Genomic DNA, 15,808 nt, shown 5'->3' on the forward strand with positions numbered 1-15,808 from the left:
GGAGAGCTGCAGTTTATTTTTAAATCCGCTAATGCGCATCCATCCACTACGGTCTGCAACTCACAACTACCGCCCCCGCCCCCACGCACGCAACTGGAAGTATAAGCAGAGCGCTGACATAGTGAGATCCATTATAAATCGGCGCTTTGTTTCGTCACCAAATATGTTCAGGGTTAATGCACGACTAGATTAAGTGGCTACAGGCACACAGAGAGAGATAGGTATACTGGATGTGGTGTGCAGGGTGCGCAAATATGTCTGGGTCGCTGCCAGATTGGATTATCCGGCATGTGAAACCTAACCACGGGCACCGAGACAGCCATCCTGGATTTTGTGCTGAAATATTTTCTGGGTCTCCGACCAGGACAGACCCCGGCTGAAATTAATCCCCAATTACAACGAGGATTTGCTGCCGAACAATTGAGGACGGTGCGCAAACATAACGTCCAGCCGGGAGGCAGAGTCGTTATACGCACATGGGGCTTGTGAGCCAATGAAGTGGACACCGTAAAAAAATTCACTTTGATATTTTGAATGTGTTTTTTTTCCTATCCCACTGAACAGTGGTTTTAGTGGAATGCACGGTATGAACACAGCAACCGACAGTTACAGGACATCTGTGAAAAAGAGCTGTATAACTTCGTCGGATTCCTCCCGTAGAAATAAATATTTTGTTTCTCAACCTCAGTTCGACTCCCAGCGACGGCTAACATCAAGTGGGGCGCCACCGTTTCACCAACACGCATTGAACAGTAAAGTAAAGAAATGGTCAAAGAACCCCCGTGGTTTACACAACGTGGGAACACTTTCATCCAGCAGTGGATTGACAGGGCTGCAAATTATTACTTTCAAACAATTATTGCTGGGTTACCAAAGTAGAGACAGAAGCATTCGCTGTTTGGATCTCTTGCAGAAAGCAAGCGCGCCCTCACCGCACGTGCGAGAGACTGGGCTGCGGAAGATGACATTACAGAACTACTTCGGAGGTCATCTTCTTGGTTCTTTCGGTAAAGTCACGTAGAATGGAAATAATAAAATAATAAAAATAAAACATAATAAAATAATTCTCACGACGTTTCGGCCACAACGCAAGCAGCCGTCCTCAGGTGAAGACCAGGTCTGTCGGGGAGACAGCGTCAGACGCTGTCTCCCCGAAAGAACCAAGAAGATAAATCCCTGCAGTCACGAAAGCTTTAAATTGAAATTTACTTCGGAAGTCCTCTCATCGACTTTTAATGCACACGAGGTGGCGCTTCTCCTTCTCACAGGGCCTGCTAGAGACGCTAGTCAACTTGCTAACGAAAAAGAACGTTCCTTCGCTCTTCAGAACCCGAATAAAGTAAAAGTCCTAGTTGCATGTTTAATATAAACAGTACAAGCAAAACGCACGTCCTTTGAAATGTCACTCCTCCACGCGCTTCTTCAGTTCCAGACATCAGGCCCACGATGTACAACATGGTACAACCCGAAAAGCAACGGATACCTACCAAAAAAAAATCAGATTCTTACACAAACACACGCGACTTAATGCACCTCCCCGCACCTCCGATTAACACGGTTAGCTACGTACGGTGCGGAAGTAGTTGAACATACATGCATACGATGCACGTATCGTGATATTAAGGATCGATTCATTGATGCGCTGTACCATCCCCGTCCATCGGTGGCTGGGCCGAGACCATCAATGCTCTACACCGCGAGGATTAAACCAATCGTTGAAACTGCGGGCAGCCTAAACCTGGATTCGAACCGGGCTTTGGCCGGTGCCGTGCCGGTGTTTCCGGCCAGGGTTTATTAGAGAGTCACCCGGCCACATCACTTCAAGTTCAACCGTCAGACTTGCAATTTACGCTTACGCAATGGTGGCTTATCAATAACGATCGCTCTCTCCAGGTGACGACGGTTACAAAGTTTCCTTTAGGAGGTGACAAAACGCCCAATTCGCACACGCACATAGTAAAAGGTGGCACGACTTATACGCTCCACTGCGACGCTAATGAATACGTGCGTTGTGCATTACGTTGTTTTGCGGTGAACTCTGACCCTATATCTTAACCGAAAAGGGGGTGTTGTCCTTGCCTATAAAAGATCCGGAATTTCACCAACACAGTTTGGTAAAGCTCGACTGCTGAGATTTTACTGAAATGGTAAAAAAAACGGTCCAGAGCTTTTTTTTTTCCCCCAATGAAACCAACGCTGTTAAAATCAATGGACTCCCATAAAGCCGCATGGCTGATGGGATTTGTATAAAATGATTTAATTTGTTACATGGAAATACAAATATGGGGAGGGTGCGTTTTGTCTACTTGTTTATAAGGTTTTCTAAACATTCATCTCACTACTCTGACATTTCAAAAGTTACAGGCCGTATACGCATCAAGGAATTTAAATTACGCGAAATTTATTCCACATGGTCAGATTTCACCGGTTCCACAACGCCATAATAAGTGGGTTTATACGTTTAACCGCACATACAAAGATCCCCCATAAAGCTTTAACAGACTGTTGGGGCAAGTGCTGTTAGCGAGCGCCTATTAAGGCCGGCAACGGTACACGAGGCTGGTGGCCATCACCACGCCCGGCCGCCTTTGTCTCCCTTGCGAAAATGCTTACACATCGCACCAAGTACTCATTTGAAGCAGAGTCGACCTAGGGGAGGCCCAGGACCGGTCCAGATAATTGCCACTGGTGTTGGCCATGAGCGGGAATTGAACTCGGGTCGCCGGATTTGTAGCGGAGCGCAACAACCGCTACACTACCGCTCCCCACATACATACATCCACAAGCCGCTTGTGCCAGGCTAGGTGCAACTTACAAAAGACACAAAGTCAAAGATAAGCCCGAGGGAGCCTTGCACTCACTGCAAGGGCAGTGCCGTTAGTGGGCACCTGAGGTCAGTGCGGTGAAGAAGAAGCGATGTGCACCGCGCCCTAACGCATTCCTCTCGCCCAGTGACCGTGTCTTTACACGCCACACCAAGCACTCGTTTCAGACTGAGTTAACCCAGTGCAAGCCCAGATGCTAACCATTGCTGGGAATCGAACCCAGGTCGCTGGTTTCGTAATGCAACGCGCTCACAGATATACTAAATCGCTCCAACAACAACAACCGCCATTCGCCACTAAGTAGCGGTGACGTCACCACGACGCTTGTGCCAGGCTAGGTGCACGTTAAGGCCACGTGAAGTGTCGAACGCCCACTGGCAGGTCACAGAGCAGACCCAGGTGTCACAGGTCGACTGACTGAAATGACCGAGATGACTGACTGATGCACCACCTGTGCCCCCTACTGTGCCAACTTGCTGTGCTTTAGCCGATCCCGGGCCTCGCCTAGGTCTACTCAGCCTCAAATGAGTTACCTGGTGCGATGTGTAAACATCGTCACTAGGGAGACAAAGGCGGCCAGGCGTGGTGTTGGCCACCCACCCCCTCCCCACTAAAACACACAGACACACACAATGGGATTTTAAAATCCAAACTTGACCTCACGTTACCTCCACCCCGACTCTTCCTATCCCCACCGCCCGAGGTTGGTGGGAGGGGGCGTGGCGCTCCGTCACTGCGGCAGGTTGCCATGGCAACAATCGTGCAGGCGCGCCCTGCCATTGGCCGCGGGCGCCCTGCAAGCACGCGCCGGGCGCGTGCACGCACCGCGCGTGAGCCAATCGGATCGTCCGGGTTCTGCCGCGGCGGGGAGAACACGGGGGGGGGGGAGCGGGGGGGGGGGACCCCCTCAACTGTTTGGGCGGAGACGAGGAGGGGGGTTCGAGCAAAGGGAGCAACCCACCCAGTCCCCCCCCCGGTGTAATGGTTTGCCCCACTGGTTAGCTGTGGCAGCGACCCCCCCCCCCCCGGTGTAATGGTTTGCCCCACTGGTAAGCCGTGGCAGCGAGAGGAGTGAAAAAGACAAAGCCCCCCCGACCCCCGTGTAGCCTTAACAGACTGTAGCGGCAAGTGCTGTTAGCGAGCGCCTATTAAGGCCGGCGCGGCATGCGAAGTGATGAATAGCCAGCGCCACGCCCGGCCGCCTTTGTCTCCCTAGTGGCGATGTGTTTAGACACTGCACTAGGTACTCAATTGGAGGCCGAGTCGACCTAGGGGAGGCCCAGGACCGGTTCGGAGAAAATCGTCACTGGGTGTTTGGCCGTGAGCGGGAATGAACTTGGGTCGCCGGGTTTGTAGCGCAGCGCGCTAACCGCTGCACCACCGCTCCCCACCACTCCACACACACCCTCTAGACTTTACACCGGTACCGGTTTGGAGAGAGAAAGAAGAAGAAAAAACTCCCACAAAGATAAAAATCCACAGCAGCGGGTTGCGGAACGGGCAGCCCCGCCTGTTACATAACAGACCCACTCTTATTTCAGCACCTTGCCCGGTTTACACGTTCCAGATTGAGAGGCGCCACGCGATTCCGAGGATTTGTCGACATCCTTGGCAATGCTCCCAACACGAGGAGGGGCCGATTTCGATAGAACCCATCGCACGGAACACGCACCACAACCGCAGAGGGAAAGAAAAACTTTTACAAAATCTATCCGATGCGGCGCCGTTCCTTGCGGTTGACCCGATTAAAAAAAAGTTATATTTACAAATACTTTTTTTTTTAAACACGCTTTTATGAAATGTACTAGTAATGGCAGAACGCCACGACTCCAGGAAGTGGCCCCGAAGCTTGCCATAACGTACGGACCGTGGGCAATTACAGCCACCGTCAGTTGACCGTGGACAATTAGGCCAAAGCCGAAACATAACATAAAAAAGAATGATAGAATATAGTATTGTCATCAGTATGGCATAAGTATACCAAGTTTACAGTCGATACCACATTGGGAAGTGGGTTAAAATTGAGTTACAAGATTTGAGGATACAACAACGACAACAATAACAGAGTGAGTTAAAAGAAAGAGTGTAAAATGGGTTAACCGTGACACTAAATTGAACCGGGAGTTGTTGCCACCTCTCCCACGTTCGAACCTCGGTGTTCGGGTGGCAGCAATTGATTTGTACCGAGGTCTGGTCGCCAAACTCCATCACAGTGCAACCGCACGCATCGTGTTCATCGATTTGGGCCGACGGAGCCATTTGTTGTCCCGGGTCTACGAGAGGGACGCTCAGATTAATACGCAGGCTTTCGCAACCGATATTATCCACAATAAAAAGGTGCGTTTTTTTGGGATGAGATTGTGGGTTTACTCTCCAACACACCTGCGTGTTGAACTAGTAACCAATTCGCACGGTTTGTTCACGCGACCCAAACCTTCCTGAATTGGCCGTGTCGGGTGGTGGCGGGTTTAACAACACCCCAAAAAAAAAAACCTTGATTACGAGTGGTAAATCTGACAAACGCTAACCCCAACGCGGAGCTCAACGCATTCGACGTAACCGACCTTGGACTCTCACCCCGCTTCCACATCGCCTCCTCCCCCAGGGCTCGAATCGGCTTTCGACAACGCGAATGAGGCCAACGCGTAATTTCACAAGTGGCATCGACCAATTTTGTTTCCACGCTATAAATGACCGCCACCGCCGCCAAACCTTGCACGTCAACATCGGCTAACGGCTGGACGAAGGCCTCCCCCCGCACTGGTGGTCGGTCACGTGGCATCGTCTGACTATACTTCACCACGCTGGTCAGCGTGCTTTTGGGAAGTGGGGGGGGGAGAGGGACCCTTCGTTCATCTTATTGATATCGCGCAACCAGGTTAAACAAATTATTTGGTGATGCTGCTGCTCTTTATTTTCAGTGGTGCACAAGCACAATTAACAGAAAAGTATATACCAGGTGATATCACCCCAATTGTCCCTATGTTCAGTGAAGGTCCATTGCCCGAAACATCGCCTATTAAATACATTTCCCTTTAAGACCACAGTGGTCATTGGCCAATTGAGTTTCCTTGGTAGTAAAGGTTTGCGAATGGAAATTGGTGCAGGAGGTTAGGGTGACTTCACAAAACTACTTCGAGGCCCCATCCGCTGCCCCTTGATGCCCACTCGGTGGCACCTCACCTTCTCGCCCGCCCTGCTATCGGGGAGCGGTGCCCGTTGATCGGCGAATCAAAGCAAATTATTATTTTCTTCTTAAGCCCCAGGAGGAAGTCCAATAATACAAAAAATGTCTTCTCTCTGCAGTCATCGATGGCCGGGCCGAGGTCATCAACTCTTTGCAGAAGCATTAGCATTTGGATCTCTTGCAGAAAGCAAGCGTGCCCTCATCGCACGTGCAAGAGACTGGGCTGTGGAAGCCAAGATTACAGAATTACTTCTGGAGGTCCTCTCAACGGCGTCTAAATGCAGACTAGGTGGCGCTTCTCACAGGGCCTGCTGGAGACACGAGTCAACTTGCCAATCAAACAGAACGTTCCTTTTGTCTTCAGAACCCAAACAAACTAAAATCCCTAATTGAATGTTTCATATAAACAGTAGCAGCAGAACGTACGTCCTTCGAAGGTGTCGCTCCTCCAGATCCAGACATCAGGCCCACGAAGAACAACATGGTACAACCCGAAAAACACATCAGAGACCTACCAAAACATCCAATTATTCAACACACAACTTGATGCACCTCCCAGCACCTCCGATTAGCGCGGATGGCTACGTACAGTGCGAACAAGGGGTGGCTGCATCCTTGATTCGATCCTCAGAGCTCAAGTGGTGCCGATTCAGCGTCTCTGGCCTAACTTCATGCCGTCCGAGTCACCCTGACACCTACCTCACTTCTGGTTTTATTTGCACATTTAGTTTTGCGTTGCTGGAGACGCCTCTCGTCTCATTACGTGCTCTTGCCAGGCAATACAAGTCAAAAGGTAACTAGGACAGAAAAACAACATCATTTGTGTTATAGAACCGTAATTATTTACCCAGGAAAGCTGCACAGTCACAATGCTATTTTTGAGGCGGGTCCTTGCTTCACTAGGATGTTTGGCCAATCCCTTTAATTCACAAGAGTTTGGCTTCTTGTGGTGGGAGGAAACCGGACAACCTGGAAAACCACCCATCACAAGTACGAGGGGGGGGTTACACTAGGCACTGCCATCGTGTGGCCACACATCTCAGGCAACACCAACAACACCTGCCGAGTCCTAACTAGGTTCATCCCAGCTTAACTTCCAAGATAACTTTTTTGTTAAATACATTTGCCGAGCTCAAGCCAATGGATCTAAAATTACAAGTGGCACACAACGAACAACACTATCAAAGTTGTCATAAAAAAAAAACACATTTCTTGAATTGAGCCAAGTAAAATATATATATTCTGATACTGACTGAGAGAACGAGTGGTACTATCCCCACGAGCCACCCGGTCACTCTTTCACAAAAGCACGGCAACAGCGCATGGACCTGAAGCCAGTCAGCAGGGGAGCACTTGAGATGAAACCATCGAGTAAGATGGTCATCAACGTGCTTAGCAGACTGGAAGGTCGCGGCGCACTCGGGCATGCGTTCAAATCCGTCGCCATCACCCCACCCCGGGCTTGTCACTTCGTGTCTCCGTCGCTTGGGATATTTTTTTCCCACTTTCCACACGACACATCTGTCAGCGTTCTGGTTCTCTGTGCACTTATCGCGCTCTCCCCTCCTAAAGCTTTTATAGTTTCCAGTACGGTCACTTTCCCCATGCACGGAATTTCAAAGCTCCTGAGCATCTGCCTAAGAGCACCGACTAAACCATTGCCAATAGTTGGGAACGTAAACACCACCACCACCTGCACCAGTAAATCAGAAAGTCGCGTGAAAATTTATTGTTGGCAACATTAAGATATTTCTATTTGTTATCGAGTCAGGAGAGAGAGAGCTCTCAATCGAAAGGTTGCGAGTTCAAACCCAAGCTTGGGGTTGACCAAATAGTGCTGAAATTACAGGACTCAGAAGGCAATTGGGGCCCCTAACAGGTTAAGTAAGAAACGCCTGTATTTCTCGTGACGCAGTGAAATGGATACGCGAAGGAGACTCGTCTACCCACTGATTTTGTGCACCAATAAAGGTTGGAATGACACACGAGCAGAGGGTGTGGTAATTGTGTCGGTCTTTGTTTGGCCTATGTTTACCCAGTGCGGATAAAACCCGCCCCAAGTAGCAAAATACAGACTTCAAGGTCAGATTGTGGGGGGGTTTTCTTTTGTTATGCGTGGATCTAACTTTGTTTTAATATATACAAAACCATTTTGATTCTTTACCGTGTGAAATTACCTCCACATATCCACGAAATGTTGCCATCAAATATTTTTGCTCAAATGCAAACGATGGGTTTGTGCGATAACAACTTTGGAAAATGGACAAGACGAATTTAAGTAATGTATTCCACTCATTAACATTTATTGAATACATGCATTTAGGATGCAGTCAATGATAATAATCATGTTTTAGTTTTATAAATATACTGTGTACATCGTGTTCATGCATATTGCATCTCACAATCGCAGAAGATCCACAGCTGTGCTGGAAGGGAGCAGCAAAGCGGCGAGCCGGCACTGCCAACAATTTGCCCAAGCTCAGCAGTCTTTAATATAGTAAGATGTTTTCAGACAATTATTGAGTTACTATGCATGTTGGAGGAAACTGGAGCACTGGGAGAAATGCCACACTTCTGAGGGGACAACGCTCTATCCCACACAGATGGGACAGAGGATATTTTTCCGCACTTTATGCTCTAGCGCCTTCTTTTGGCGATCCAGAATTTTGGTTCAACGCACATAGAAAAGCAAAGCTATCATATCTTATTCACACAAGTTAAACACCCTCATTTTTGTCGTGATATATATTACCGAGTCCAGACAATCCGTATAGCTCCCAGAAGTACACTGGGCACTCCAGCACAGCCGTTCAAGAGCCTGTGTCAAATTTAGTTTTGCAAGTACATCTGCACTGCATTATTCAATTTCCGTTTTCACTTGTTCCCAAATCAAATAGACTTATCAACAAACAAAAAACAATAAATGCCATGTAAAAATTAAATACATCCCTCTTTTTAAAATGTGATATACGACTCGTGTGCACGAGGTTCAGGGCCTTGAGTTGCACCGAGAGACAGAACGAGAACGATGGAGACCAGAAAACAAAATGAGAATGGAGGTCAAATCGACCGCTGCTTCAGGAGCTGTAAACGGGCGTAGTGTTTAGAACCAAAGAGTATGGATCCCTGCAGTCACGAACACATTCCTGCGGAGGGAGCTGGTAGGAACGTCGGGTTGCTCGGTCAATGGCCAGGGTCAACGGCTGCGTGGTGTATTCCGCAAATATGGCCGACTAAGAGGCGGGCACAAGCCGGCGTGAGTAGGTTAAACATTGAGTTTTATAAGGGCACCATGGGGTGACCCACCCAGCCCCACCCAGCCCCACCCAGCCCCACCCAGCCCCACCCATTTTTTGATGCACGACGGACACAATAATCCCCTGTGGGCTGGTGTAACCAGGAGGTTCCTACCAAAAAAACTTCAAATCTAGATTGAGCTGTAAAGGGCTTCAAGTGTGCACGTATAAACTAACAATAGCATGACAATAGAGTGCACCAAGAGAGGTGCATGCTTGGAATAACATTGAGAGACGGAAAGAGAAACACTGAAATAAACAACCACACCCGCCATTATCCACCAAGTGGACGTGACGTCCCCACGGCGCCCGTGCCAGGCCAGGTGCACTTTGACGAAATAAACACACGCGGGGGTTCAGGACGTCATACAAACCGTTCATAAAAGTACAGGACACGTCGCTAGACGAGTCGATGGCAACTGCAGGAGAACGGGTGATGGAACGGCAGTAGAAGAGAGGGATCAGGTCCAAGTCCTGCTTTGAAACACGGTAAATACGTCCAATCTCGGAAGCCCAGCAGGAGGTTTGCCTGTAACATGCTTTTAATTGCAGACCATCTTGGAACACTCAGTGCTGTCGGCGTGGATTTCAATGTGGCAGTACGGTAGATTGTAATACAGCAACGGATTATTGAATGACTCCGTGTGGAGCTTTGAGTGTTAACCGCCCTCGTATGAGTGTTGGATTTTCTCCGGGTTCTCCGGTGACCTCCGACGCAAAGCAAAGCTCTCATTAAAACATGGAATTCGAACAAACATCAGCAATGTAGAGCAGCAACCTCTTGATAAAAAAAAATAGAGTCTTGAGAATGATATGCTTTTCTTGGTTTATAAGGGTCATTAGTTTAACAGGTACACGTGCGCTATTATTACGCGCTTGTAAATTAGACAACTGGCCTGATCAGCATGTTGCTGTCATGTTCCTTCCCATCAGATAAATTACCACAAAAATAAACAAGTCTCCATCACGGAAACCAAAGATCGTGTTAGTAAATTGAATATTTGGCCAAACTAAACCGATTTGGCATGGGCCCTCCTCATAAAATGAGCCTTGAGGGCTCGGCCAGACGGTAAATCATAAAATACCGGCGAGATAAAATATCACTCGCACGCGTGTGAGCGAGAGAGTGGTGATAGGTGTTGCTGGTGGAACCTTGAACACTGTACGGTGCTGTGCAATCTCGCTGGGTCACCTTCATTCTGCTCAGAAGGGGAAAATACCCGCAGAGGCAGCTTCTACCCTGCCTCCAGTGGCTCTCTCCGCACTCACTCCCTGCTAGCGTATCGCTCTCCCCCTCCTCTTAGAAAATCGCGTGCATGTGCCCGCAAGATATCTGAACCGCTCCAGTGCGGTGAAGTATGGTCACGAAATCCCGACCCCCTTCATTATTGCAGCAGTGGATTGGAAAAAGCCAATCAAAACAATTGGTGCAGTACATCTGGTTAGGGCGCTATGATTCCCAATCGTGCAAGGATATCATTGCAAAAGATGGCGTTGAGATTGGCACAAGTCTGCAGTTGGTTAGCAGTGCAGTCGGGGAAGATTGCTACGGTCAGTTTTCACAGAGTAAATTTCTGGAAATATTTTATAACCAAAAAAAATTCGGACCGTGTCGCAGGCACACGCGACCGAACCTTTTTTTCGAATAACACCCACGGGATCTATAAAGCCCACAGTGAATAAGACTTTTGACGAGTATTGACGGTGCATTACGCCCGCAGTATTTACCAGGACGGCCGCCGTGGTTCGAACGTCAAACAACAAAAACCTCTGCAACGAGTGGCAATCGTCGCACAACGCACAGCGAAATCATTACTACCGTATTATTATTGATAATACGCTCCAAAATAAATGGTGTTCTTATAATTGCAATGGCCAGCAAAAAAAAATCCAAATGCCCGAGTCCCAATAATAATACTATACGTTGTACTCCAGATTGTATCGGTGTGTGGATGGCGTTATACACCGTACCGTGAGTGCAATGTGACCTATTCGTTGCATGCCAGGTCTTGTCGAAGCAAACCGCATTAAATGACTACGCCCGGTTAATAAAGACCTTACTTCATTCATATAACATACACACACAGGATGTGTATTTAGCCTGCAGTTACCATGTAGTAGTTGTGCATGTACAAAAACCATTTGACAATCTACTGCTGGGTGGTGATTGGGGGGGGGGGTATCTGACCATACTTCACCACGTCGGTACTTGTATTTTTGCCAATTATAAAAGCATGGGTTCGGCTAGATTCGTTCAGAAAACCCACCCAACCTTTCTCGCCCTTCTAGAACATTATTAGACCGCCGTTACGTCCCTCGGCGAGACGTCATCCTCTCGTCTGCGTTAAGACATACACACACAGAGGACTTGTAAATTGCACACGCACTACGCATGTACAAGTAAAACATGTGTCACGTTACACATGCATGTACTTAACATGCATACGACATGTACCACGCGCGATGGGTGTATATCCCCAACATTATGCATGCACTATAATATTCGAACTATGCAAGTATAGTGTCATGCGTATAAGCATACATCTCTCATGATTTAGTTACTCTCCATCGTATTAAACGTGCAACATACACGTGCGAATACGTATGATACCCGTAGGACACATTTTCTACGCACGAACCGTACATATTAATCATGTACAGTACACCACGCAGGTGCTATGCGCGTACGCATGGTACACGCATGACCCACGCATTCACGGCAATGCGTGGTTACTGCACTGGCAGTAGTAACCACGCATGTCCTAGGCATTGAGGCATGCACCACCACACCATGCATGCACCCCATTGCACATGCACAACGCTGGCATGCGGCTCGCCACTGGGCGGACACGATTATGCATCCGCCATACACGCACTGCATGCATGATACATGCACAACCATCAGCGCACCCCATAACCCCCCAGAGAGGGCATTTCACACCCCCAGAAAGGGGCATTTCACACCCCCGGAAAGGGGCATTTCACACCCCCAGAAAGGGGCATTTCACACCCCCAGAAAGGGGCATTTCACACCCCCAGAAAGGGGCATTTCACACCCCCAGAAAGGGGCATTTCACACCCCCAGAAAGGGGCATTTCACACCCCCAGAAAGGGGCATTTCACACCCCCAGAAAGGGGCATTTCACACCCCCAGAAAGGGGCATTTCACACCCCCAGAAAGGGGCATTTCACACCCCCAGAAAGGGGCATTTCACACCCCCAGAAAGGGGCATTTCACACCCCCAGAAAGGGGCATTTCACACCCCCAGAAAGGGGCATTTCACACCCCCAGAAAGGGGCATTTCACACCCCCAGAAAGGGGCATTTCACACCCCCAGAAAGGGGCATTTCACACCCCCAGAAAGGGGCATTTCACACCCCCAGAAAGGGGCATTTCACACCCCCAGAAAGGGGCATTTCACACCCCCAGAAAGGGGCATTTCACACCCCCAGAAAGGGGCATTTCACACCCCCAGAAAGGGGATCTCACACCCACAGAAAGGGGATCTCACACCCCCAGACAGGGCATCTCACACCCCCAGACAGGGCATCTCACACCCCCAGACAGGGCATCTCACACCCCCAGACAGGGCATCTCACACCCCCAGACAGGGGCATTTCACACCCCCAGAAAGGGGCATTTCACACCCCCAGGGAGGGCATTTCACACCCCCAGGGAGGGCATTTCACACCCCCAGGGAGGGCATTTCACACCCCCAAAGAGGGCATCTCTCACCCCCAGAGAGGGCATCTCTCACCCCCAGAGAGGGCATCTCTCACCCCCAGAAAGGGCATTTCACACCCCAGAGAGGGCATCTCACACCCCCAGACAGGGCATCTCTCACTCCCAGAGAGGGCATTTCACACCCCCAGAGAGGACATTTCGCACCCCCAGACAGGGCATCTCACACCCCCAGAGAGGGCATTTCGCACCCCCAGACAGGGCATCTCTCACCCCCAGAGAGGGCATCTCACACCCCCAGAAAGGGCATCTCACACCCCCAGAGAGGGCATCTCGCACTCCCAGTGGGGGGGGGGGGCCCCAGGTGAAGAGAAACCAGGTCAAGCACCACGCATGCACCCCCGACACACTTGCACCACGTGAGTTTCCCGCTACGCACTCGATAACGCACGGCTAAGGCTTACGGGTGTCCCAAAACAATCTATATAAACACAACCGCCGCAACGTTTAAAACGACGTGAATTGCTTTTTTTTAAATTGACGAAACGTTAACCGCGATTTTAATTCAACTCACCAGGGCTCAAGGGGGTCGGCAGTAAGGTGGGGATGGTGGTGCCGATATCCCTCCGCGCCTTTTAAAGGGTTACTCGCCCCGTGACGTCGACGCCCAGGAATTCTACGGCGCAACGAATGGGTGGAATTATATAATTAAATATCACATCCAACTTGTCATTATGTGACTCGAATCTTTGCACGTGCCGAGGTTGTTGGAGTCGACGGTTATTAAAGTCCACCGTTTTACATTGATCTTATTTTTTTTGTACGGGGCTGCAATGTCAACTGTTTTAGACGTTAACGAATGGGGGAACTATTTTTCTCTCTTCTTTGTTGGTTGTTACTTTGTTGCGGTGGCGGCGTGCTGCGGCGGGTGTGGGGTGGTACGCGTTTTAGGATGTAACCCTCCGCCGAGATGGCCCATATAAGGCAATGAACGAGGAAGCTGTGTAAAGCACGTGGTTGGGTTGCCGTGTCAATTCTGGAACAACTAAAATTTCGAGAAGTTCCCATCTTATCTAAAAATTTAAGGGAAATTTGTGATTATGTGTGTATGTTCAAAATGTTTAGCGTACTTCCCGACATGCAATAAACTTGAAATTTGCCATGTGGGTACTTTGTAGAATGTACACCATGCACAAAATATAAAAATAGACTTTTTTCTGGGGGGGGGACTCAATAATGCATATACAGGTAGTCCCCGACTTACGATGGAGATGCGTTAAAACGACCCCATCGTAAGTCCAAAATTTCGTAAGTCGAAAATGGCCTAGCCTACCCAGGAGCCTTAAAGAATGGTGATAATTTAGCAAAACAAAGCAATTTACAGTACTGTACTGTATAAACTAAATATTGTATTATTTATTAATTACAATACTGGATTGCACAGTAAAATTTAAAGTAAAAAAACAAGGTAAATTCTTAGCCTACCTATATCAACTGCAATTTCATAGAAAGATTTTTCAGCAAACATTCCTATCTGCTATAAAAACTTTTAACATGCATTGAACACCGAGACAACTTAACTCCGTCGACCGGGGATGAGAGTGAGAGGCATCACCACACAAGGCGGGAGATGCGTACGGTACATCCCGGCAGCGTCCCAACGTACAGCATCGTATCTCGTACGCTGCTGCGTTTGCCTGCCGCGCGAAATTTTAAATATTTTACCATTTTGTCGTTTCGATATCGCCATCGTAAGATCGAAATATCGTAAGTCGGAGCATCGTATGTCGGGGACTACCTGTATTTTTGCAAGGCAAGTGAGCTGTGACGTCACATCTATCATGTGACCCGCGCACGTGGAAGCGTAACGCATTGTAGTGTAGTGGTTAGCGCGCTGCGCTACGAACCCGGCGATCCGAGTTCGATTCCCGCTCACGGCCACCACCGGTGACGATTATTTGAACCGCTCCTGGGCCTCCCCTAGGTCGACTCAGCCTCAAACGAGTAACTGGTGTGCTGTGTGAACATCGCCACTGGGGAGATAAAGGCGGCCGGGCGTGGTTAATCCAAGTACCGGGCGAAGACGGGTAGTAAAGTTAGTCATAGTATTATTCAAATAAAATATGTATCGTCGTTTACATGTTTTAGTATTTTTGGCATTAGTGTGGAATTTGGGACTCCGCATAGCTTCAAAGCTCATCGGATTTCTCCAGGATAAATAATGATTCTGAATCTACTGCTGCACTGTCTTGTACTCCTCATCCTTCACCAACCCACACTGACCAAGATATATTAAACATGGTTAACCACCAAATACAAAGGTACCACCGTATATCCTTAACAGACTGTTGGGGCAAGTGCTGTTAGCGAGTGCCTATTAAAGGCTGGCACGGCACACAAGGGGGTGAGGAGGCCTTCATCCAACAATGGATGGACATAAACGGCTGTGTGCGAGATGTGGTGAGATCTTGACTACCTCGCTTGGTATGCAGGAGATCGTGAGTTCAATCCCTGACGCCTGTATATTTGGAGTTTTCATGTGTCTCTCTCTCCCCGTGAATTTTCTCCGGGTCCTCCGGTTTTTCCCATCCACATTTAGAAACGTGGGTTTAGAGATTTTGGCTGCATTACAATTCCATGTGAGCTTTCTATTTGTGGCCAGGTCTTAACTGAAAAAAAGCTTTTTAGCTCAGTGGACCTTACCTGTTTAAATACAAATAGTCATCGTAGCAAGGCCGTAATTATAATATATATTGGGGGGGACACATCCCCCCCAAAATTCAAATATGCTCAAAATGTCCCCCCCCAATATATTGCT

General features: G+C 48.7%; 1 protein-coding gene across 1 annotated transcript in view; it reads right to left on the bottom strand.

Moving 5' to 3' along the window:
- The window catches only part of LOC144949333 (pyruvate kinase PKM), a 37,241-nt gene extending 23,542 nt beyond the window's left edge, over positions 1-13,699 (bottom strand). Inside the window, exon 1 of the mRNA XM_078879300.1 lies at positions 13,565-13,699. The gene's annotated coding sequence lies outside the window, so the exon portion shown is untranslated. The remainder of the gene's footprint in view (positions 1-13,564) is intronic.
- Positions 13,700-15,808: the final 2,109 nt, after the last annotated feature.

This window comes from Lampetra fluviatilis, chromosome 53 (assembly GCF_964198595.1).
Source record: "Lampetra fluviatilis chromosome 53, kcLamFluv1.1, whole genome shotgun sequence".
Lineage (NCBI taxonomy): Eukaryota > Metazoa > Chordata > Hyperoartia > Petromyzontiformes > Petromyzontidae > Lampetra > Lampetra fluviatilis.